At 47.5% G+C, this 26,522-nt stretch overlaps 1 protein-coding gene across 2 annotated transcripts in view; it reads right to left on the bottom strand.

Annotated features, from left to right (window-relative positions):
- MINDY4B (MINDY family member 4B) overlaps positions 1-26,522 on the bottom strand; it is a 312,806-nt gene that overhangs the window by 209,160 nt on the left and 77,124 nt on the right. Inside the window, exon 1 of one of the 2 annotated variants that reach the window (XM_085633534.1) lies at positions 19,087-19,215. The exons of the other annotated variant lie outside the window; for it this stretch is intronic. The gene's annotated coding sequence lies outside the window, so the exon portion shown is untranslated. Of the gene's footprint in view, positions 1-19,086; positions 19,216-26,522 lie in introns of those variants that run through there. 2 annotated transcript variants of the gene reach the window in all.

Here is a 26,522-nt window from a genome sequence, read left to right as displayed (position 1 = left end):
AAGGCTGTTCCTTGGATGCCGGCATTGTGGAGCCTGGAGGCTAGTGTGTGGTGGGGGACGGTGTTGAATGCTGCTGAAAGGTCCAGGAGAATGAGGGCTGCTGTGTGGCCTTAGGCGAGGAGGGCACGGATGTCATCGGTGGCAGCTATGGGGTGGTCTCGGTGCTGTGGTTGCTGCAGAATCTGGATTGAGAGGTGTCTAGGATGTTGCTGGTTTCTTTGAAGTGTGCTAGCAGGTTACTCACTGCTGTGTTCATGTCTGTTGTAGTTGGGGGAGGAGTGCAGTTGAGGTTGGAGGTGAGGTGTGCTTTGGAAACTGTTCCAGCTTCTGCATGGGGGCGTGGCGTGTGCTTGTGTGCAGGTGGTTTCAAGAAGGAGAAATGGATGGAGTGGAGGTCTGTCCTGAGTGGTTCCGTGGTGGGGCTGACATGAATGTTGTTTCCTCTGGCGAAGATGGGGTTGAGTGTGTGTCCTGCTATGTGAGTGGGGATGGAGACAAGTTGCTTCACTTATATATTGGTGAGGAAAGCGACATTGGGCAAGCGAGTTTTGAGGAGGTCCCAGATTTCTATGGCGTGTCTGTCCAGGGAGCGTATGTTGAGAAGGATGCAGTCAGTGGCTTGTGTGCGGAACTGTCCGGTGGGTGGGGGGTGGCTGCCTGGATCCGGAGGTGGGTGAAGGTATGGCAGCAGTGTTGGCAGGAGATCGGCCTTGGGTGTTGCTTGGCATTGAGAGCTGGCAGTTGTTGTTGTGTCCGGGGTTGAGTGCGTGGAGAGTGCTGGGGTCGTAGTAGCAGGGGGTTGGGGGACCACGGCCCCTGGCGCTCGTTACGGTCGGGTCACGGACAGGTGCATATGGGCTTGCCTTTTGCATGCCAGCGGTGCAGCCCTACAGTGGCTGCCATTAAGTAGGGGTTGGGGAGGGTGAGCAGCTGGGAACACACTGGGGAGGAGGGGTCGCGGGGCAGCAATGGAGTGGAGGTCTGTCCTGAGTGGTTCCGTGGAAAACCAACAAACAATTAAAACACCAACTCCCTCTCCCCAGGACAGGTAATAGTCCAAAACCGATCCAAACACAATATCAACGGGTATCTTCTCACAGCAGTACCCACGCAACTGTAGTTAGGGGTGAAGGAGCAGCCAGTGATCGCACAGAGCATCCCAACCTGGTTCTCCCAATCCAAATTTGTGTGTGAATAGCATTAGTCCCCCCACCCTTTAGCAATAGGGAGCACAGCTAGAGAGTGATGAACATACATAGTGTCCAAGAGGATTTAGACCATAATGTTTGCTGGTCAATGTCACTAAGAGCTCATTTGTCATATAATCTCATTTGCCAATTTAGGGTTAACTTTAGGTAGATCAGAGTCCTCTGTAGAGCTAGCAACTTGGTAGGTGTCTGAGTTCCGGTCATTTTGGTCACTACAGCGAGGATCAGCGGCTCACATCTGCATTGCTGATATCTGGCCAGTTGCAGTCCCTGCTTTTGCTGGCCCATGGGTACCCCATTGAAGAGCGGGGATGCTGGCGAGATTTGGCAGCGATTGCCGCCCCTCGTCGGCCGAAATGTAGATAGGGGCGAATGCCGCCCCCGAGACGGCAGGTAGGAGCGGGAGGCCACCGATCCCAACACTCGTGCCACCCTGGGCAAACCGCCCCCCCCAGCTACACCACTGCATCTGCCACTACCTTGATTACTTTATGCTGTTTGCCTTGGGCCTCCACCAGTGATGGTGCTCTGGTTTTGTCTGAATCTACTCTCCTGCCTCGGGAAGCAGAGCTCTGGGACCCTCCTCTTGATGCAAGATCTGAAGTAGATTGCATTAAAGCCCAAGCGTCTTGCGGGGTTTTGAAAAACTGGAGACCAGTCGATGTGACCACCCTCAAGTGGGCTGGGAATAACATTGCATAGGGCACAGTCAGTTGGTGAAGGCGCCCCTTGACCGCTAGGATTGTGGCCCGCTGCTTCTGTACTTCCTGGATGAAGTCTGTGAATACAGTGACCCTGTTGTTGTCAATCTGTAGATTGCCTTTCTAACTGGCTTGTGCCAGTATGTGATCACAGTCCCTGATGTAGAGGAATTTAGCTACGATCGGGCACGGGGGTCCCTCCAGCACCACCTCCTCCTGCAACCAAGTCTCCAGGTAGTCCACCATATTGTCCCCTTCTGTGCGCTCCAGGTCCATATGAGATGTACGTTATTCCTGCAGGACCTGTTTTCATTGTCCTCTGCCCTCATTTCTAGGGTCTGAACTTTGCCTTCCATAGTAGACAGTGATTGTTGCAGCACTGCAATCTCTGAGGGTATGTCAGTCAGCATGTGCTCAGTGGTCATTACCCGTTTAGCCAGCCGGCGGTGGTCATCTTTAAGTAGGTTTAAATCACTGCCTATGGCATCTATCTTGCATAATATCAGACCGTGTTGGTCGGCCCCGGGGGGTTTCCCGCGTCGGGAGACCATTCTCATCTTCCTCATTGGTTTGAACAGCTAACAGGCTCATTTCCAGGTCATTCTGTCCATGTTTTCTGGGTACTTTTGCCATCCCCAGTGAGGGGTATCCCACTTTGTCTGCCGTATCCTCTTTCAAGGATGAGCAATACTGCCTGGTGTTCAGCTCAGGTTCACCTATGCCAAGACTCAAACCCTTAAGGCATCTCCTCTATTCTGCCCCACACGTCTCACCCACTGAGGGTCCTCCAGCTATGTCGTGGACGTGTGCCTCCAAAGGGATCAGGGATCACCCAGTGCCTCTAGAACCAGTTCTCGCAACAGTGCTGTAGCATCGTCTGTAGTGTCTCGCAGTGCAATGGGGTCCTCCACCCTCTCAGCAGCCCGCGTCCGCCCAAGGCCCTAAGGTAGAGATCTTGATGAAGTCCCCCACTGAGGCACCCTGGCACCCACGGACCTGTCACACCTGATCCAGAGCAGGCAGGAGGGGCCCCACCAGGGTCCCTTGGCCATGTGCATGCCACTGCAGGGTCCCGTCCACCCAGTGGGCCTGTGCAGGTACTACCGTTGGCGCCCCGCCCAGTCTCCACCATCATCGGCACAGGAGCAGGCCACTCAAAGTCTCTCAGGCCACTTATACCAATTCACAGGCCCTCCAGGTCATTCACTCACTCTGCCCCCACGCCTCACTCACCGGGGGTCCTCCAGCTATACTGCAGATGCCGGCCATCATAGGGATTGGTGACCATCCGGTGTCCCCAGAGTCAGCCCCCTCAGCGATGGTGCTTCCTCACCAAGAGGGTTTCGCAGTGCAAGGGGCCCCCTTCAGTCTGAGGCCTTGAGGCAGAGTTCCGGATGAAGTCTCCCACTGGAATGGTAGGGCACTCGACGTCCGCCGCCCCCGAACTGGGGCAGGTAGGAGATAAATCTCTGGGTCGTGTTCACGCCTCTGCGGGGTCTCGCTATCTGGGGGGATCCGTGCAGGCAATGTTGATGGCACCTCACATAGGATCATCAATCACCGGCACTGGCAAAGTCCCCTCAACGTCTCTTGGTCTGGGCAGGCATCTCCTAGAGCTCTTACTCCTTCAGTATGCCCGTCATTTCACTTGGGCACAGCAGTGGCCACCGTGTTGGTTGAGCTGACGCAAGGCCTTCTTGCTACGTATTGACTGCCTCTGTCTCACTTTCTAATTCATTCACCGCTCCCAGCTACTCCCAGAGCTTCTCCCCAGGACTCCTACAGGCAATGTGGTTGTGTTGGAACGCAGGATGACGGTGGATGGGAGATCACCAGGCAGGGGCTCTGCACCTCGTGCCCATCTGCATTGGGCACCTGGCCATGCCCCCTTGATTCTTACTCTCTTGATGGCATATTTCCAACCTGACTGCATTTTCCTCATTATCAGTGTGTGACTATAAGGTACACGCCCCCCCCTCCTTCTCCCATGTTGCTGTCAACAATTCCCAAATAGGCTAAGGTCGATTTTATTCTGTGTCTATATGTATGTTACTATTGAGTGTGTGTCTTTGGGCACACTGCCATGTTCCAGCATTTGCCAACAATTTTCGCCATGCACCTAGATGCTCCTCCACAGAGTGAATTCACCTTCTGTACTGATGAGATGGTAAACTTGGGTTATAATGTTTTACAGTGGAATGAAGTTTGAATATTGCTCCATTTAATTGGGCTAGTAAGCCATTTATTGCAAATAATCAATGTTATGTGTAGGAGAGTAGGGTCTGCTATCCTATGGTCACCCCAAATTTTTGCTTTTTGCTTCACTGGTTTTTGACATATTGAGGCTGTGGGCCTGCCAATCAGACCCCCAGCCTGCTGTTCTCTCTACTAAATTAAAACTATGCACCCTAGGTGCATAACCAATTGGAAGTGGATCACCCTGTCAGCCCCTGTACCAGTGTACACTAGGTACCCAGGGCATTGGTGTACCCAAGGCCTGCCAAGGGCTGCAGCATGTATTATGCCACCCCAGGCTTGGCCTAACAATTTGACACAACTGGCTGATCACTCAGCTGGGGTAAGTTGGTGTAATCACCTCTTACTTAGGTGTAGTATACCTATACCTAACCTTAAATGGGACACCTGGTAACCTATAAGTCACTCCTATGGCAGGCCTTAACAATCCTGAAGGCAGAGTGCTTGGTTCCATGTGAGATGGTGCTCTGGCATGAGCTGAGCCTGTCTGCAGTGGTCGGAACAACTTCCTTCTACTGTTTCCAGATATCGTCATACCATATACTCTTAAGTGCATTATGAACCTCGCGGTTAAATGCTATCTTTGGTTTGGCTTTATCAAAACATGTCGAGTAAGGTGTCATACGAATTGGAATACTAACCCCTCGCCAATTCTGGCGACGGGGTTAGCATTCCACCCTTCTAGAGGGACACGACATGTACAGTACCTGAAACCCGGGTAAAATCAGACATAGCCTCAGCTCCACAAAATGGATGCTGCCACCACAGACACAAGTCTGCCCTCCTGCTGCTGGGAGTCCTTCCAGCTTGGGAGGTGTGGACAAAGGGTTTCCTGCCAGGGGAGGTGCGTGCACCACCCCAGACAGGATTTTGTGTATTGGTCAGGTAGGGCTTGAAAGAAACCAGACATGCCTGTGGCTCACAAGGAGCCTCGGTGCATATGCCAGTTCAAACCGGTCCTGGGGCACACCAGTCCCGGGCCTGGGGCGAGCTGGACAAAGGATTGGGGGTGTAACCACCCCCCTTCCTGGTCCCACCCATAGGGAGGGACCTAGCAGGTAGTCCGGCCCCTAGAATCCGCTTAAAGGTAGGAGCTGTGTCCTAAGACTTCAGACATCCTGGAATCAACTTAAAACTAAGAAGAAGACGGGAACTTCGACGCTCTGCTGCACAGAGGACTGAAGCCAATCTCCCCTGTGGTCAGGGAGTGACCACCTTGCTAACGCAAGCACCATCCAGCGAATCAACGTCTGCTTTGCCGCCGCCTCCCGCCGGAGCCCGAGCCCAGAGACTGACAAGACCTGGACCTCCAGACCTCTCACCGCCCGATCCACAGTCCCTGCAAAGAGGAGACCCGTGGAGGCACCGAGACACGTGGAGCCAGCCATCTTGAAACGACTACGACAAGCTGACCAGTGCAACAACCGAGGCTCCCTCCAAGTTGTGCTTTGGGTCCTGAGAAGCCCAACCCTCGAGCAGCATCTGCACCAAAGGTGAGCCCTCCAGCATCTCCACGATCTGCGTGGGGCCCTTCTGCATTTTGCCACTCGACGCGCCTAACCGGTTGCTGGCCCGCTGGCTAGTGGCCATCTTGGCGACGAAATCTACGACAAACACCGCTGGTCTGGTTGCTCCAGACTGGCCCTTGCTCCCCTCCAAAGGAGCAGTTCCTCTGACCTTGCTGGTCAGAACCATCAGCTTAAACTCCTTGCCCACAACAATTGCTTTTGCCAAGGCTTGTTTGCTTCGATCAAGTCGCCGACACCGCCGACAGCGAGAGCCGGCATGGGACAGCTTGTGACTCGACTCCTGGACGTCGTTGACCTTCAGGGACCACGTGGCTGCAGAGTCAAGCTACACCTTCCTTCCTGTTTGCACCCGACATCGCCTGGTACCCACCTGGTGCCACGCTGGTCACTGGCTAGTGACTGTGAACACTGTCCCCTCTGCTTACAGGTCTTCAACATCTCCGATCCACTCTTGGATCCACTGCATCTCTTCCCGACCGACCGCCTGCAGCACTTTTGTCTACAGGCCCCACGGAACCGATAGAAGAAACCCGACGCACTTCGAGGCCTATGCACCCGCTTCCTGTGGGTGAGGTAAAGCTGGCACTCCTGTGCCCAAGTGTAGTATTACATCTCTAGTGCCTGTGTTCCAAATCTTAAGTTCCTAGGTCATCCGGAAGATTCCTTTTGCAGTAACTTTGTACTTTTTACGCACCCATTGAAACCTATGGGAGCACGCGTGTGACTATTTGCTCTGCACACGCCACCCGTGGACCTCCTGGTCACTAACTGACGTTAGCTCCTTGTAGGCCCAGCGATTCTAGAGGCCCTAGGCCTTTTCCCTTTTCTGTTCGTGGTACTTATACCACTATTTTAGTATATGGTTCGAGTGGCCACCAGGGCCTATCCATATAAAGTGCAACTTCTGTGTATTCTGTGATAATCTTGTTTGACGATTTGTGCTCCTGTGCTCATAAAGAGACTAGGGGTTACTTTGAGAAATAAATACATATATATTTTGAATATATATCTGTGTGGTGTCCTTTCATTGGTATAAAAGGGGGTTACTATTGGTAAAACAGCTTGCTTAACACGCTTCACGAGTTTAGCCTCAAAGACTGCTTAGCCTACGCTACCACTAGGGCAGCTAGTCCAAAAAGGTTGACTTACAACCACACCATAAGGGTTGCTTGGCATGGTACAAGGTGGTCACTAGAACTAGTGAACAGCATATACCAGGCCAACTTCTCACATTGGTGAGCAGCGGTTGGATTTGAGCTTGCTGTGTTTTACCATTGTAATCTCTTGGTTACCAATTGAAAGATCACATAGGTACCTGTAGGTACATATAAAACAAGATTAGATATACGTAAGTTCTACTGAACTTAGTTGTTGTAGAGCAAAGGGAGTAGCACACCCTGACTACAACTACTAGATAGGTTTAGTAGGTAAACCCAAGTGTAGGTAGATTGCAACACATCCACCCACACTTAAGAGCAATGGCTGGGGCAGAGGGGTCCACTGTACCCATCTCTGTTGAGAGTGACCACCCGAGGGCACCATCCATCTTTGCTACCCTTAATCAGAATGAGCTCAGGCAGTTGGCAACTCTTAGAGGCCTTAAACAGCCCAAGAACCCTACCTCTGCTGTGCTCAGAGCACTCTTGCAAGATGATGAGAATCAAAGAGAGCTCAAGAGAGCTTCCCAGTTAGCCCCCTTAGGGACAGGAACAGGAGGCCCCCCTTCTGAAGATGCCACTGAGGTACCCCTTTCCAATAGCCATCCCTTAGATGAAAACCATACTACAGAGGAGGAAAGTGAGGGGGATACAGACAGTGGTGAGGATGAAGGGAGAACTAGCCCAGTGCCAAGTGTTATACTTGGCCCAGCTAAACCAAGGCTATTGGGGACTGACAGTGGGTTCACCCCACTGGATCTCCCCAGTGGACTTAACACAGGGCTTGGAAGGCAAAGGAATCGCTCAGGTGACTCCAATGCTTCCCATGGCTCTAGAGGCTCTCAAGGTCACTCCAGGAGAAGGATGACCACCCCTCAGAGGAGGGAACATGAGGCCAAGATGCAAGAAGCCCAGCTGAGGATCAGGAAGCAGGAGCTAGAAGTAGCCCTGATGGAAGAGAAACTGAGCAAGGCTAGACAGCATAAAGAGAGTGGGTCTATACCCACTGGTGGCAGCATTGTCCCTAAGGACAAAGATAGGGTTTTCGATAATAGAAACCTGTCTAAGGTTGTGCCCCCCTACAAAAGTGGGGATGACATCCACAAGTGGATAACTGCTCTTGAGAGAGCCTGCAAAGTACAGCAGGTTCCTGAAGACCAGTGGGCAGCAATCCTCTGGCTCACTGTTAGAGAAGAGGATGTCAGAAACTACAGAGTCCTGAAGAGTGTTCTAGTTGATGGGTTAGGCTTAACCACTGAGCAGTACAGGTTAATGTTCAGAGACACCCAAAAGACACAGACTCAGGACTGGTCTGAATACATTGAATGTGCCACTAAGGCTTTGGAGGGTTGGTTGCTGGGAAGTAAGGTATCTGATTTTACAGGATTGTATAATTTGATGATGAGAGAACAGATTTTAAATAACTGTCAAAACCAGCAACTGCATCAACACTTGGTTGACTCTGATCTGACCTCTCCCCAAGAATTGGGAAAGAAGGCAGACAAATGGGTCAGAACCAGGGTTAAGCAAAAGAACCAGAACCAGGGCCAAGGGGGTGATCAGAAGAAAACAGACCAAAAGGGTGGAGATCAGAAATCTAAAGACCAGAAGTCTTCAACAGGGCCCCAAACTACTGCTAAGGAGGGTGGGTCCCAACAACAGTCCAAAAAGAAGAAAGAAGGTCAAAAGAAACCCTGGTGCAATCATTGCAAAAATACAACTCACTGGACTAGTGATTGCAAAAAGGGTGGAGCCCCCAACACTGTTGCCCCTAAGGCACCTGCTCCCAGTACTACTGTTAGCAGTGTTGGTCCCCAGACAAAGGGTGTAGTGGGAATCACTATGGGAACTGAAGGAGATTCTGACTTAGACAGAACCCTGACATAGGCAGTCTTGATCTGTGATGGGGACATTGATTTGTCCCTGACTGTGAGCCCCAGTAACCTGGGCAAGTACAGACAGACTCCTTTAATTAATGACAAAGTGGCTCAAGCCTACAGGGACACATGTGCCAGTGTCACTATGGTGACACCAGGCTTTGTGGACCCTGGACAGTACATACCAGGTGAGAACTACCTGGTGACCAATGCCAGCAATGCCACTACTTCACATAGTGTGGCAGTTGTTAACTTCTCATGGGGAGGGGTAACTGGCCTCAAAAGGGTTGTGGTTAGTGCAGACCTCCCAGTAGAATGTTTGTTGGGCAATGACCTAGAGAGTTCTCTATGGTCAGAAGTGGAGTACAGGACTCATGCAGAGATGTTAGGTATATCATCACATGTCCTTGCTGTGACCAGGTCACAGGCCAAAAAGTGCCTCACTGAACCACAGGTCTTGGATCCTGGAACAATGGACCAAGCACCTACCAAGAAGAAGAACAGGAGGGTCAAGGCTGTGCCTTCCCCCCTGCCTCAGAGTGATGATCAGCCTTCCCAGGAAGCTGATCTAGAGGACCCTGAAGGAACTGTCCCTGAAGAGCTTGAACCTGACCAGGTTGAGTTTCTGGGGACAGGGGGACCTTCAAGGGCTGACTTGAGGCAGGCTCAGTTATCCTGTCCCTCTCTTGAACCCCTCAGACAGCTGGCTGCTGCTGAGGCTGCTGGGAATGCTCAAGGTACCCATAAAGTGTATTGGGATGAAGGGCTCCTTTATTCAGAGGCTAGAGACCCCAAGCCTGGTGCAACCAGGAGGTTGGTTATACCTCTGCAATTTAGGGGCTTCCTTCTTACCTTGGCCCATGATATTCCTTTAGCAGGACACCTAGGCCAGAACAAGACCTGGGACAGACTTGTCCCTCACTTTCACTGGCCTCATATGAATGAAGATACAAAGGAGTTTTGTCGCTCCTGTGTTACCTGCCAAGCCAGTGGCAAATCAGGTGGTACAACAAAGGCCCCCCTGATACCACTACCTGTGGTGGGGGTTCCCTTTGAAAGAGTGGGAATAGACATAGTGGGTCCCATGGATCCTCCCACTGCATCTGGGCACAGATTTATACTGGTGGTAGTGGATCATGCCACCAGGTATCCAGAGGCAATTCCCCTTAGGACCACTACAGCTCCTGTTGTGGCCAGGGCCCTGCTGGGAGTATTCTCCAGAGTGGGGTTTCCTAAGGAGGTAGTATCTGACAGAGGTACCAACTTTATGTCAGGATACTTAACAGCTATGTGGAAGGAATGTGGTGTCAACTACAAGTTCACCACCCCTTATCACCCACAATGCAATGGGCTTGTTGAGAGATTCAACAAGACCCTAAAGGGTATGATCAAAGGATTACCTGAAAAGCTCAGGCGAAGATGGGACATCCTTCTACCCTGCCTTCTGTTTGCTTACAGAGAGGTCCCACAAAAAGGAGTTGGCTACAGCCCCTTTGAATTGTTGTTTGGGCACCCTGTGAGAGGCCCACTGTGTTTGGTGAAGGAAGGCTGGGAGTTACCTCTCAAAAAGCCTAAGCTAGACATAGTGGACTATGTACTTGGTCTCCGCTCCAGGATGGCTGAGTATATGGAGAAGGCATCCAAAAACCTTGAGGCAAGCCAGGCCTTACAGAAAGCTTGGCACGACCAAAAGGCTGTCTTGGTTGAGTTTCAGCCAGGACAGAAGGTATGGGTGTTGGAGCCAGTGGCCCCAGCAGCACTCCAAGACAAATGGTCTGGACCCCATACAATCCTGAAAAAGAAGGGAGAGGTCACCTACTTGGTCGACCTAGGAACTCCCAGGAGTCCCCACAGGGTACTCCATGTTAACAGGCTTAAAGCATATGTTGACAGGGCAGACATGGGCTTGCTCATGGCTACAGATGAGGGACAGGAGGAAGAGAGTGACCCTCTCCCAGACCTGTTGTCTCAGAACCCTGAAGATGGCTCAGTTGAAGGAGTGACCCTTGGAGGCAACCTCACTGCCCATCAGCAGACTGAATGTAGACAGGTTCTACAATCATTTTCACATATGTTTTCCTTGATACCTAGTCAAACTGACTGGTGTACCCATGTGGTGGACACTGGTGACAGTCTGCCTGTAAAGAACAAACTTTACAGACAACCTGACCACGTCAGGGACTGTATAAAGGCTGAGGTACATAAAATGCTGGAATTAGGTGTCATTGAACCCTCAGAGAGCCCCTGGGCTAGCCCAGTGGTTCTGGTCCCCAAACCTCACACCAAAGATGGCAAGAGAGAGATGAGGTTCTGTGTGGATTACAGAGGACTCAATGCTGTCACCAGGACAGATGCACACCCTATTCCAAGGGCAGATGAGCTCATAGACAAACTAGCTTCTGCAAAGTTTTTGAGCACATTTGACTTAACAGCTGGCTATTGGCAAATCAGATTAGCTGAGGAGTCTAAGGCCAAAACAGCATTCTCAACCCCAGGTGGGCACTACCAGTTTGTGGTGATGCCCTTTGGTCTGAAGAATGCACCTGCCACCTTCCAAAGGCTGGTGAACCAAGTCCTTACTGGGTTGGATGACTTTTGCGCAACATATCTTGATGACATTGCTGTCTTTAGCTCCACCTGGGAGGATCACCTGATCCACCTGAAGAAGGCTCTTGAGGCTCTGCAAAGGGCAGGCCTCACTATCAAGGCTACAAAGTGCCAGATAGGGCAGAGTAAGGTTGTATATTTGGGCCACCTTGTAGGTGGAGGCCAAGTTCAACCACTGGAGAGTAAGATACAATCCATCAAGGACTGGTCCCCTCCAACCACCCAGACTCAAGTTCGAGCTTTCTTGGGCTTGACTGGGTACTACAGGAAGTTTGTTAAGAACTATGGGTCCATTGTGACTCCTCTTAATGATCTGACATCCAAGAAGATGCCCAAAAAGGTTCAGTGGAGAGTAAGCTGTCAAAAGGCATTTGATGACCTGAAGGAGGCCATGTGCTCTGCACCTATCCTGAAAAGTCCTGACTACTCCAAAGAGTTTATTGTCCAAACAGATGCTTCTGAGTTGGGTGTGGGAGCTGTGCTGTCACAACTTAATGTAGATGGTCAAGACCAACCCATTGCTTTTATTAGCAGAAGGTTGACCCCCAGAGAGAAGAATTGGTCAGCTATTGAGAGGGAGGCCTTTGCTGTGGTGTGGGCCCTGAAGAAGCTGAGGCCATACTTGTTTGGCACTCACTTCAAGATTCAGACCGACCATAAGCCCCTCTTGTGGCTAAATCAGATGAAGGGTGAAAACCCCAAACTGCTTAGGTGGTCCATTTCCCTACAGGGGATGGACTTTACAGTGGAGCACCGGCCAGGTACTGACCATGGGAATGCAGATGGTCTCTCCAGGTACTTCCACTTAGGACATGAAGACGAGACTGGTCAAGGCTAGTTTAATGTCCCAGCGTTTGGGGGGGGGTTGTGTAGGAGAGTAGGGTCTGCTATCCTATGGTCACCCCAAATTTTTGCTTTTTGCTTCACTGGTTTTTGACATATTGAGGCTGTGGGCCTGCCAATCAGACCCCCAGCCTGCTGTTCTCTCTACTAAATTAAAACTATGCACCCTAGGTGCATAACCAATTGGAAGTGGATCACCCTGTCAGCCCCTGTACCAGTGTACACTAGGTACCCAGGGCATTGGTGTACCCAAGGCCTGCCAAGGGCTGCAGCATGTATTATGCCACCCCAGGCTTGGCCTAACAATTTGACACAACTGGCTGATCACTCAGCTGGGGTAAGTTGGTGTAATCACCTCTTACTTAGGTGTAGTATACCTATACCTAACCTTAAATGGGACACCTGGTAACCTATAAGTCACTCCTATGGCAGGCCTTAACAATCCTGAAGGCAGAGTGCTTGGTTCCATGTGAGATGGTGCTCTGGCATGAGCTGAGCCTGTCTGCAGTGGTCGGAACAACTTCCTTCTACTGTTTCCAGATATCGTCATACCATATACTCTTAAGTGCATTATGAACCTCGCGGTTAAATGCTATCTTTGGTTTGGCTTTATCAAAACATGTCGAGTAAGGTGTCATACGAATTGGAATACTAACCCCTCGCCAATTCTGGCGACGGGGTTAGCATTCCACCCTTCTAGAGGGACACGACATGTACAGTACCTGAAACCCGGGTAAAATCAGACATAGCCTCAGCTCCACAAAATGGATGCTGCCACCACAGACACAAGTCTGCCCTCCTGCTGCTGGGAGTCCTTCCAGCTTGGGAGGTGTGGACAAAGGGTTTCCTGCCAGGGGAGGTGCGTGCACCACCCCAGACAGGATTTTGTGTATTGGTCAGGTAGGGCTTGAAAGAAACCAGACATGCCTGTGGCTCACAAGGAGCCTCGGTGCATATGCCAGTTCAAACCGGTCCTGGGGCACACCAGTCCCGGGCCTGGGGCGAGCTGGACAAAGGATTGGGGGTGTAACCACCCCCCTTCCTGGTCCCACCCATAGGGAGGGACCTAGCAGGTAGTCCGGCCCCTAGAATCCGCTTAAAGGTAGGAGCTGTGTCCTAAGACTTCAGACATCCTGGAATCAACTTAAAACTAAGAAGAAGACGGGAACTTCGACGCTCTGCTGCACAGAGGACTGAAGCCAATCTCCCCTGTGGTCAGGGAGTGACCACCTTGCTAACGCAAGCACCATCCAGCGAATCAACGTCTGCTTTGCCGCCGCCTCCCGCCGGAGCCCGAGCCCAGAGACTGACAAGACCTGGACCTCCAGACCTCTCACCGCCCGATCCACAGTCCCTGCAAAGAGGAGACCCGTGGAGGCACCGAGACACGTGGAGCCAGCCATCTTGAAACGACTATGACAAGCTGACCAGTGCAACAACCGAGGCTCCCTCCAAGTTGTGCTTTGGGTCCTGAGAAGCCCAACCCTCGAGCAGCATCTGCACCAAAGGTGAGCCCTCCAGCATCTCCACGATCTGCGTGGGGCCCTTCTGCATTTTGCCACTCGACGCGCCTAACCGGTTGCTGGCCCGCTGGCTAGTGGCCATCTTGGCGACGAAATCTATGACAAACACCGCTGGTCTGGTTGCTCCAGACTGGCCCTTGCTCCCCTCCAAAGGAGCAGTTCCTCTGACCTTGCTGGTCAGAACCATCAGCTTAAACTCCTTGCCCACAACAATTGCTTTTGCCAAGGCTTGTTTGCTTCGATCAAGTCGCCGACACCGCCGACAGCGAGAGCCGGCGTGGGACAGCTTGTGACTCGACTCCTGGACGTCGTCGACCTTCAGGGACCACGTGGCTGCAGAGTCAAGCTACACCTTCCTTCCTGTTTGCACCCGACATCGCCTGGTACCCACCTGGTGCCACGCTGGTCACTGGCTAGTGACTGTGAACACTGTCCCCTCTGCTTACAGGTCTTCAACATCTCCGATCCACTCTTGGATCCACTGCATCTCTTCCCGACCGACCGCCTGCAGCACTTTTGTCTACAGGCCCCACGGAACCGATAGAAGAAACCCGACGCACTTCGAGGCCTATGCACCCGCTTCCTGTGGGTGAGGTAAAGCTGGCACTCCTGTGCCCAAGTGTAGTATTACATCTCTAGTGCCTGTGTTCCAAATCTTAAGTTCCTAGGTCATCCGGAAGATTCCTTTTGCAGTAACTTTGTACTTTTTACGCACCCATTGAAACCTATGGGAGCACGCGTGTGACTATTTGCTCTGCACACACCACCCGTGGACCTCCTGGTCACTAACTGACGTTAGCTCCTTGTAGGCCCAGCGATTCTAGAGGCCCTAGGCCTTTTCCCTTTTCTGTTCGTGGTACTTATACCACTATTTTAGTATATGGTTCGAGTGGCCACCAGGGCCTATCCATATAAAGTGCAACTTCTGTGTATTCTGTGATAATCTTGTTTGACGATTTGTGCTCCTGTGCTCATAAAGAGACTAGGGGTTACTTTGAGAAATAAATACATATATATTTTGAATATATATCTGTGTGGTGTCCTTTCATTGGTATAAAAGGGGGTTACTATTGGTAAAACAGCTTGCTTAACACGCTTCACGAGTTTAGCCTCAAAGACTGCTTAGCCTACGCTACCACTAGGGCAGCTAGTCCAAAAAGGTTGACTTACAACCACACCATAAGGGTTGCTTGGCATGGTACAAGGTGGTCACTAGAACTAGTGAACAGCATATACCAGGCCAACTTCTCACATTATGTATTTGTTTGTTTCCCTTAACTAAAGAGGTAGACAGAAGATACGATTCTGGGGCACTCTTTTGCCCTTATGAAAGTCTTGGACCCTAGGTGGCCATCTTTGTACGGGCTGAAACATGTCTATAGAATTATAGGGTAACAGGGTAAACAGTCGCACTTTATATCCCCACATTTGGTTTTTAATCATACCTGTACAACCATTAATAAAAGGGATACCTTAGATATTAAAGGTAATTTTAATCTAAGAAAAAGACCACTACTGCTATATAATTCCAAAGTGCTCCCTGGAAGTTGGTCGAGCCCATCCTGGTTTGTAGGGACTAGGGTGAGACTCAATGATGAAGCATGTCCCTATTATAGTGAGTGAGGGTCTAATAAAAGAAACAATGCTGTTTCCAGCACAAAGGGTGATGCACCTACATGTTTTGCCTTTATCAGAAGCATTAATTGGGTGGGGAATACCCATTAGTGTGTTGTTTGATGGCTAAATCGTGGAGTAGAAACTGTCAGGTTTGATGAATATGAATAGATGAGACAGGTCATCCACCAGAAGTCAGGGTGTTGATTGTGCTGACATTGATCTCTATTTTCCCAAATTAACAAAATATTTAAGAATATTTAATTTACATTCCAGTGCCAGCAAGTAGCCGCTGTTAGTTGCTGGATTATTTTTTCCACTATGGTAGTTAGGAAGGTGCTTTGCATTGACTAAAGGATGACTACTACAGTGCTAGTCTACTGTTGCTAGGGTAGATTGTAGGACATAACATTTTGACATTTCTTGATCATATAACATGTTCCATATCGTGGAATATAAAAAGAGTACATGTTATTCATTTTGATGAGCAGTAATAGTTATCAATGAATAATGATTCTTGGTTCAAGGGGAAGGCATTGCATTTGAATTTCTTGATCCCATATTGCAGTGGAGGATACTGTTTGATAACCTTATAGCTCGTACTATTGTCAGATGAGTGACAGGTGACGGCGGGTGCCTACATGAGGAGTTCGGATTCTAGGGGCAGAAGTTTGAGGTAATTTTTAGTATTGGAAATGGGGACTGCCAGTCCGGCAGGGAATAGTTTTTGTACTGCAAGGAGGCCCTTCAAGCACAGAAAATATCCTTTAACGCCTTTCCTGCTTCACAAGTGTGCTGTACAATGCAGCATGTATGCAAAGTAGGGAAAATGAGGAGAAACATGGGGGCATATTCACAAGGGCTTTATCTCTGCTTTTTTGGCTTTAAGGGGCATATTATCAAGGAAACACGATAAATATCGCATTTCCCACTTTGCACGATTCTGTTTAACGCCGCGTATCGCCGGATTTAATCGCCGAGATATCGCATTATTATCAATGCAAATCTCCACGGCGATTAAATCCAGCGATAGCGGCTTGAAACAGGATTGCGCAAAGCGGGAAATGCGATATTTATCGCATTTCCTTGATAATATGCCCCGTTGCCTCAGCCATTCAATCCACCTGCCATTAAAAGTATGGCTAGGTCAGTTTCTTAGCAGGTGTTACAAACCTGCGATAACCGCGGTTAGCGCAGTTTATTTTTATTTTATCGAGGGTTTGCACGAGGCTTGATAATCTTGCACTGCATTGTCAGTGCGGATTTCCATTGAGCAATGGAAAGGAACGCCTACTTTGCATGTCATTAGCGATATTCATCGCTGACATGCAAAGTGGCGTTTAAAGTGCTGCTTAAACAAGGAAACACGCGTAAGCGTGCCCTTGTTGATTCTGCGATAGAATTATCGCCGCTTTTCGGGCAAAAACGGCCATTAAAGCGGCAATAATTTTCTAGATAATATGCCCCTTAAAGCCAAATAAGCGGAGATAAAAATATCGCCCTATCAACAACAGGGTGCTAACATGCAAAATCGCATGCTAGCATCCTTTTTCACTACGCTCCCTTTGCATCACTAATGAGATGCAAAGTGGGCGTTCCAGAGTAAAATAATAGGAGAAATGTCGCTAAGCAACATTTCTCCTATTATCAAGCTTCACGCTAACCCTGTTAGAGACAAAAAAAGCAGCGCTAACCACGGTTAACGCTGCTTTTTTACGTCTGCTAATTTTCAGATTTAGCCATGTAATCCAATGGGAGGTGGATTACATGGCTTAATCCACCATGGGCTATCAACAAGGATATCCCTATCCTTGTAGTTTTATCGCTGCATTACCAGCGATGACCTCCCAAAATGCCGCTATCGCTGGATTTTTTATCGCCTAGGCGGTTAGTGTTGTTAATAACGCGATAACCAGGCGATTTTATCCAGCGATAGCAGGCGTTGAAAAAATTAACGCTAAGCGCCCTGAGCGTTAATTTTCCCCGTTCCTTGTTAATATGCCCCTAAAATATTTTTGTTGTTCTGCCTTCCTGGAGGAGAAGTAAGGGGCATATCAACAACAACCGGCGATAATTATCGCTAAGCGCACTTAGCGCTAGGAGAATTATCGCCGGCTAGCCATGATTTTTATCGCTGAGATAGCGTGCTATTAGCAACGCTTATCTCAATAGCGATAAAAATCCTCACGCTAAGTGGCTAACGTGATATTATCGCTGGAAACCCAGCAATAATCTCACGTTAGCTTGTTGATAGGGACAGACAAACTTAGCCATGATATCCTCCTTCCATAGGATATCATGGCTAAGTCAGAAAAATACCAGATGTAAAAAAGCAGCGTTAACCGCAGTTAGCGCTGCTTTTTTTGTCTCTAACAGGGTTAGCGATATTCTTGATAATAGGAGAAATGTCGCTTAGCGACATTTCTCCTATTATTTTAGTCTGGAACGCCCCCTTTGGGAAGCGTAGAGTAAAAGTGTGGTAACATGCGAATTTGCATGTTAGCACCCTGTTGTTGATAGGGTGCTAGTTTTATCTCTGCTTTTTTGGCTTTTAAAGCCAAAAAAGCAGAGATAAAGCCCTTGTTGATATGCCCCTAAGATTGTTGCGCAAATCCCTGTTTACAAATGTTTCTATGGGTTTGTATGAGGTTGTATGAGAACACCCAAGTACCGCACACAGGACGCTCCCCTTAATGCCAAGTAAGGCAAAGTAGTGCATAGCACAAATTTGTATTACTTTAGAAAACTATACAACGCAAATTCTGATTAGCGTTGGATATTAAATCCCTGCATCACACTTTCTATGGGGTTTGCATTACAAAACGCAAACCTGGCACGCAGCGTTAGTATGCACCAAATTATATATATTTTTTATACAATATTCATATACAAATTGAAGAAATATGCTTTACTGGACTGTCAGTGATTTTAAACTTAAGTTTGCCCAGAGAACAAATATACACATTACATATGTCATTCTCAGAGTTCTGTAAATAAATTTCAGATACCAAACGTTTCGACAAAAATTAAAGTTCATTCTCTTAGGAGAAACATTCCACCAAAATAACAGCAAACTATTTCAACATCATCATGTTTACCGATTGCAGTGAAACAACCAATCACACATTCATCATTATAAGGTTTTTACAAAGTAGAACATTTACAACGTTGGTGCAGTACTAAAAACTTTGCGATGGGTAGGTGATAACGCCATATATTTGTTTACAATACTTTCTGAAATTGGCTTTCAGGGTTCATTATTGGGTTAATAGTTTTTGATGTGTTTTGTAATAAAGTGCGTATGCTTTTTTTAAATGTCCAAATGAATGCACCTTGAGTTGGACTTTTGTGAGGCTATAACTCTAAGCTCTTAGGCCCTGATTACCAGTCAGTCCATGTTTTTCAACCACTGCTCAAACCCCTATTTGTGCAGGAGTCTCAATTCAGAGTTGGGTGGTATTTAACACATCCATTTATTACTGGGGCTGTTAAATACCTCACTTTTCAATACATTTCAGAAGGTCAAGGTCAAATATTCTTGATTTTAACAGGGGAAAAGTGTACAGTATTTACCATGCGAAACAGATTTTTGTGTATTTAGCACCAAAATCCGCATGTTATTCCACAAACATTCGGAATAGGTGCTAATTATCGCAACCAATAAATAACATACCCCAGGATATTGTTATTAATCTGATGGGATAAATATCGCCTACTCTGACAAACTTGTCAGGCCTATTGTTTGCTATGTCCAGCGGTCTGTATACTCACAATCGTTGGGTCCTCTCTGCACTGCCTGAGTCCAGAATATAGGTTTTCATTTATTTTGGAGAGCCTGGAGTGAAGCAGATTGCCGACAAAATGTTCTAGCTAAGGAGAACCACAAAGCATCTCTTCTGCTACTTACGAGCTGGTAAAATGAATGCACTGGGCATCACCACACTGTTTTTATTTACATTCAGTTTAGTCAGTTACTACCATGGTGACAATACAACCACTTTTCAAACAAATCCCCATATCTGCTGCATTCCTTCCATATGAAGTTATACTAACATTACCTGGCATTTGCCTCTTCATCCTGGCATGTGATACGCTGCCAACCACAAAAGAACAAACAGACGAGGCTGCCAGGGACTCTAAATCAATGGCATGATTCACAAACTTGGAACATAAGCGCAAATTAGGCATTACATTTTCAGTTTGCACAGGGAAAATGACAATCCTGGGGCCTAATGTATCAATGGGTTTCACCCATTCTGTGTCTGTGGAGAAATGCTTTGATACACAGGGGTCCTGATTATCAAAGTAAGGATTTGCAGACTTTCACCCTCAGAAATGTGATTTACAAAAATGGAAATTCTATCAGTAGAGTGAATTTTACACATTCACAGAATTAGGACTTGGTGTGGATTTGCTGCCGTTCCAATTGTGTTAAAAAACAAGTCAACACCCACAAACATAGGTTTGTACTGACATACTCTTTACAGGTATTTTTCAAGTCTGAGGAACACTCCAGATGTGGTGTCCAGTTGTGATGTGGTGAGGGACCCACAACAGTCAGTTTGCACTTTATTTTGCAAACCAAGTCCGGATGCTTAGGTACGTGGATGTGAGGGATGTGTTTTGTAAGCGTATCAGTGGCACACACCATCCCTCCCCATCTAAGGGGCTCATTACGATGTCGGGTGGAAACTTTCCGCCTGACACATCTCGGAATCATGACCGACCGACTTGTGGTCAGCGGTTCTGCCTGACCTATTAGGATGCGACCGAACACTGTTCGGTTGGATTCTCATTGACTCCTATGGGAGCCTGTGTTCCGCTTGACAGCACAGGCTCCATTGGGGAAGAGCGGTTGTGTGTGTAACACCATGCACCTTGTCGCAGACACCCCACTGCGCCTACCACACAGTGCAGGGTTTTACAAGGGGGTCCCTTAGGTACCCCGCCCCCCACCGGCCCTCAAACGGAGGCCGCAGGATAAAGTGGGCCCTGCCAGGGGCCCCAAAATTCTCTTTCCGTCAGCCTTTTCGTGTCGGACAGGCCAAATTGGAAAGGCTGTTTGAAAACGACATCGTATTAGCTCATCGGAAACGCAGTCCGTAGAGCTGTACGATACAGTTCTGACCAACCACAATTCTCAGAGAGACAGTCGGAACCAATTCGGAGAGACTGCGGTTTACAATCTGACCCTGAACATCGTAATCATTCGGGCGGATTGTAAACCGACCGAGTGGGTCGGAAGGGTTCTGACACGGTCTAGGGGAATCCGACTGTTGGGAGGTGGCTCTCCACCCAATATCGCAATGAAGCCCTTAGCTGTTAACAACGATGGAACCATACTTGGTCCTAAGGTTGTGTGATCTGTTGTCCTAAGACATTTAGATTTTCACCTGTGTAGATGGTTGAGTTTGGAGCCTCAGATTGTATCAAGTTCCTTCTCGGTTCTCATTGATTGTTCGAGGAAACATGTTTCTCCCCCACAGTTCGGGGCATGACATAGACAGTCATTTTTATGGAGGACGAATGGGGTGTATTTTTCAAAGGCAGGTACAATCTCCAGGACAGTAGGATCTCACTGCGGGACCACTGGAGTGAGGTGAATGTCGATGGAGCCGATGTTGGCGAGCGCACAATTAGTAGTGCTGTGGGGAGTGCTCCTGTAATTACACCAATAAGTTATGGATTTCCCACTAAAACTCTTCATCTTGTTCTAGTGATGCCTTCAACTGGAAGTCCTGAATGGTTGAGATTGTTTTCTTTTACATTCCTCTTCCTTGACCACAGTTATAATGTTGATTGTTTCAGGACATAACAATTGAGATAGTGGAAAGATAAGTTCCTGTCTTTTGTGAGCAAGAGAGTCTTCTTCTAGTGATCCTGTTTTAGGCTGCTTGACAAAGAGTTTGCTGGCTTATTGATGCTTATTCTGCAGGTAATCAAAAACTTAAATTGGACTGATCACATTTTGATCCTTGGCGGTGGATTGGGGGGGGGGGATATTTTGAAATAATGAAATCAAAGGCTGGTGATAAGTGACCACTTTGAATTTATTGTCATAAACATGCACGCGAGGACATAACCCCAACAGATTGCCGGTACTTTCTGTTCAGTTTGGGAATACCTTCTTTCTGTGCTTGTCACTGCTCTGCTCACAAATGTAATGGGTTCGCATTTACTGTGCTTGTGTCTTGGAACGAAACTGCCTATTATTCCAAAAAGCTTGTGTCTACCACAACTTCTGCCTTCTCTTTGGTTTGCAATGTCTAATTTCAACATCCTTCACCATCGCAGTTTTATTATCTAAAACAGGTGGGCCGAGTGTGTAAACCACTGCGAGGGCGTGGATGAGTATAAGTTGATGCAGCTGCACAACGAAGATGGTTAGCCCTGGAATAGAAACCCCCGCCACATGTTTCCATGCCCAGAAATGTCCTTGGTTGTGTGATATTCTGTAGAGCAGGCTGTTAGTGAAATAACATGCCTTGGCTGGGTCATTGCTAATTCCACAACTGGAAAAGACAAAGCCAAAGAAGCTTATCTTGTCTTTGAGAAATTCTCATTTGTTTTAGGGAGTGTCAGGCCACCTTGTTGGATGCTTATTAATGTGTCTCTCAGACAACTGTGGTGGTGAACGATGTTAAGGATATTATTGCTGATATTAATGACCTATTCCAGAATTCAATGGGCCTCTCTGATACATAGTTCGAAAATGTTCTGGCATATCAGCTAATTTCATCCAGCATCACCAGGTGATGCCCTGCATTTATGTCAAGCTTGGAAAACTAACAGGCACCATTTTAATGTGAGAGTATATTTCTTTCCTGGTGCTCCTGTCTTTTGTCATGAGCATACCTAAAACTGCATCAGTTGTCTATGTTTTAATAGGTTGATGTTAATCAAGTTCTTCACGGATTGTCATGCCAGCCAGGGAGAACTCCATCGTCTCCGCAATTACTTTTGCGAGCTCATATGGCCTGTCTAGGATGAGAATAGCATTGGTATCATCTGTCGTTCGTGGACAATCAACCGTCTCAGTACTGATGGCAGGCAGCCCTGTATCAATTCTGTGTACTTGATTGACCTTGTGATCATCCGTACAGGTGCTGGAAATTCTCGCAGGAGAACGTTTAAACTGTTAGTGGATCCACATTATTTTTGTTGCTCTTGCCTGAGGACCAAGCCTTCAAGGTCAATTTTTTAAATTGTGGAAAGAAATGGGCTTCCAGTGGTGTGGCAGCTGCCTCTTAGTTTGTGTCATCACCTGTGATGGGCCAGTTAATACACAGATTGAAAATCCCCTCACCCACATAGTGCAGAAGAAGGATCATTTGATCACACGTCTGTCTCTCTAGTGACCTTGAAGTAATTGTTGAAAAAGAAGATGAAATATACAAACGGTGAATTAGGACGACATGTAATTATGCAATTGACGTCCCAATTGCAGGCAAAAACTACCTTATGAGATCATGTAGGAGTCGACAATCTGCCATTTTAAGGACATTTCAGTGCACTCTGATAACAACACAAACAGCTGCACGTATATCAAAGCGGTGATAGCAGAAGGAATGAGAAAAAAAAAGAAAAGTGAAAAGCCACTAGCTGATGACAGAAAGACCTTCAGGAATATCAGAGTAACACTGGAAAAAGCGAAAACACACAAGATATTTAAATAAAAAGACAGTTAGGTGTGCATCTCTCTCTCGTTACTTGTTGCTCCGGACCTCAAATTCTTCTTCCTCGCTGCAGTTTCTTCCTCTCCCTCGCTTTCGCTAATTACTTTACTTTCTCCTCTCAAATAACACGTCATATATTTGTCATTGAATCATGTAATGTATACTGCATGGCTGAACGCTAAAATAGGCACCTTTTAAAAAGGCAGGGCATGTGGCTTTTTGGAAAGGTATTTATGAATAAAGCAGTTTACTTGAACATTAAGCAAAGGCTAATTGGTGCTATAACTCGATCTGAAACTTGATTTAATGTTCCTTTACTCCATGTTTTCATAGCGTGAATATTATAGTCTAAATAAGTTATTGACTGAAAGGAAATTTATAATAAAAAAAACTCATCTTACAGTTCCTCGTCCTATGAATCCTATTAATATTCTGCATAAAATTTCAGAAACGATTGACTAATATGTAAACGGCTTGTATACATTTAATTTCTAATACCAGGTGATGTTCCGAGCAGAAGGCATACAGGCTACATTGCTGAGTGTTTTTTTCATATTTATTGTCAGCCTAAGATACATTGGGCAATCAGAAATATGCTAGCACATTTAACAGAACAAACTGTTTTCTAAACGGAAGCAAACAAAAATCAGGAAGTAGTGTCAAAAAATAACAAAGCCTTCACTGACCTCAGGAATGTGTGGCACCATGTGAACTATTCACGAAAGACCAAACACCTGCGGACGGGGAAGCTGCAGAAAAGACGAGTATTCAGCAGTGGCTGATGAGGTGGAAAGGAAAACAAGGAGAAACGATTGAAACAAGCATTTGCAATACAATAGGTCTCGCCTTTGGGACCTTATAAGGATTTAGTAATGCAGCATATTGTGTGGCCCTGTCGTTTTTAAGGTGTCGAGTCGCTGATGAGCAAGCGGTGTCCTGTGATTATGAGTAAATTATTTAAAATACAAGCGGCAATCTCGGAGGGGTGGTGGGGGCGGGGTAAAGGGGTAGGGAGGGACGGCACAAGGCGAGCTGGCTGCCACGAGCAGTAAACAAGATGCAATGGTGAAAATGAAAGTGGTGTCCTTTGATTTTGGGAAAATCACTTAAAATACAAGCAGCAATCTCGAAGGAGTGGTGGGTGCGGGGTAAGGGGTAGGGAGAGATGCCACAGGGCGAGCAGGAAACAAGACACAATGGTGAAAATGACAGCAGTGAGGGGGTAGGGAGAGAAGACACACAATATGACTGGAACAGCAATGAAAAATGGAAACATTTAAAAAACAGCAATGAAATGGCATCAAACATGCTATGAAGGGCATCTTGTCAGAGCTGCTGACGCGGGAAAAGTTCACCGAGCCTATAAAGGAAGCAGCAACCTGACTAGAGGGACACATGCTGAGGAGGAACTTATTCCAGGGACTATTTAGGGGGAAGATGACCCAGTGGGTGTGGAGAAGTTGGGCCCAGCCAGCGCAGTGATTAACGTAGATGGAAATATGGGTGTGGTGATTGTGGGTGTCCCCTCCCTGAGCCCTGCTACAAGTCGATGCCCTGGATCTATATCTTCAAAGTGGAGGGGGTTATGGAGCTGGAGGATTTCCTACCTCCCACTCGATCCCTGCAGACCACAGCCAGGCTAGTGACTGGCACTTGCAAGGCTTCATTGTATAGGTGGCTGCTGGTGTGTGCTGACTTATCTTGCCCACACTTGTTTTATTAAGTTAAAGCTGTGGGAGTGAGGAAAGGCTATTTAGGTCATGTGAAACTGTACTGAAGTTTGTCAGCTAGAGTAGGGAACGTGCAATTGAGATTCACCTCCTCGGGAAGGGTGGGAGATGTTTTGGGTTTTAGTATGCTGTTTGTTTGCCGGCTGTAAGTATTGGTGTTGAGAGGTCAAGAGAAGAGAGTGTATCAAAGAGAAAGGAAAGAGGGGAAGCTGGATAATCTGTTACTTTTGTCTTCACAATATGATATTGCATGTAGTGTTTTATATTGAATTTGAATTTGAAAGTAAATTATAAAGCACTAAACTCATGCCCAAGGGCGTCTTGGTGCTATTGAAAACAGGTGAAGGTGGATATCAGTTGGCAAGAATGCTCTCTTGCAGGGAATCGACTGCCTCTTAGTCTTGAGAAAAAAGCCAGGTCTTCAAAGATTTTCTAAAGACAAATAAGGAGGAGGCGGGTTTTAGTGTCAGTGGAAGACTATTCCAGAGCCTTGCGGTGGTCCTAAAAAAGCTCTTTCCGCCCCAGGTGGCCTTCCTAAAGCTGGAGACAGTCAGGTTCTTACCAGATCCTAAATGGAGAGTCCTCCCTGGGACATGCCATGTGAGCTTGTCCTTAAAATGACCTGGTCCCGGTCCATACAGTGATTTGTAGGCCCAACAGAGGGCCTTGAACTTACTTTGTTTTCTGACTGGTAGCCAGTGAAGTTTCCTGATGGCTTCTTTAGCAGATTCATGTTTAGGTATTTTGAAAAGGAGGCGTGCAGCTGCATTATGCAGAGTCTGGAGCCTCTTCATGGGACCTACTGCAAGATTGAGATAAAGACTGTAGTCAATCCTCGAGAATACCAATATGATCACGGTTTTTAAGAGATCATGAGGTAGGAATTTATCCATTTTTCTTATCATTGTCAGGGAGCAGAATGACGCAGAATTGACACTGTTCACCTGCTTTTTAAGCTTCATCTTGTTATCTATGAGAAAACTGAGATTCTTTACTTTATTGGTGGGTTTGGGGAGTGGGCCCAGCTCGGGTGGCCACCAGGCCATCGTCCAAAATGGAGGATTGTTGCCGAAAACAATGGCCTCAGTCTTTGTGGCATTCAGTTTTTGTCCATCCATTTGCTCACGTGACTCATACAGGTCCTAAAGGCTGAGCTTGTCTTCACTTCGGCTTTTGTTAATGATACTATGATTTGTGTATAGTCAGCGTAAGATGTCAGGGAGAATCGTAATTTTTAATAAGAGTCGTCAATGGTGTAACATAAAGATTAAATAATGTTGGGCTCAGAGCCGAGCCCTGCGGAGCTCCGCAAGGCAGAGAAAAGGGCCTCAATGTAAAATTGCCCAGGGGCACATTTTGTTGTCAATTAGCCAGGAACGATTGAAGAAGCTTCAATGCTGTAGCCTCTATCCCCAATCTGGGATGTCTAGAGAACGAATACTCTTGGAAAGCTCTAAAGCAGTGTTCCCAAACTGTGGGTGGGTCATCAGGCAATTTTTGCTGGGTCACGAATGCCCAAGCAATAAATAAAGATGCCTTTAAATTCTGTATGTATTTTGTCACATTTGGTGGGCTACAAAGTATGAGGTGAAATGTCAGGCTATGTCTTCTACTGCATACTTTTTTTTAACATGTGGACTGGTGTTTACAAACTCCTCCCACTTTCTCTCAGGGAAAGAAATTAAGTGAATTGTGTGACAATCTTGCTGGGGTACATGAAGTGTGAACAGATAGTCTGTAGGATGTCATCTTTTAGTAACGCACAACAAAATGTAAATACCTATAAATGAATGGTACACAT

This window comes from Triturus cristatus, chromosome 11, assembly GCF_964204655.1.
Source record: "Triturus cristatus chromosome 11, aTriCri1.1, whole genome shotgun sequence".
Classification (NCBI taxonomy): Eukaryota; Metazoa; Chordata; class Amphibia; order Caudata; family Salamandridae; genus Triturus; species Triturus cristatus.
This window is presented reverse-complemented; position numbering and strand designations above follow the sequence as displayed.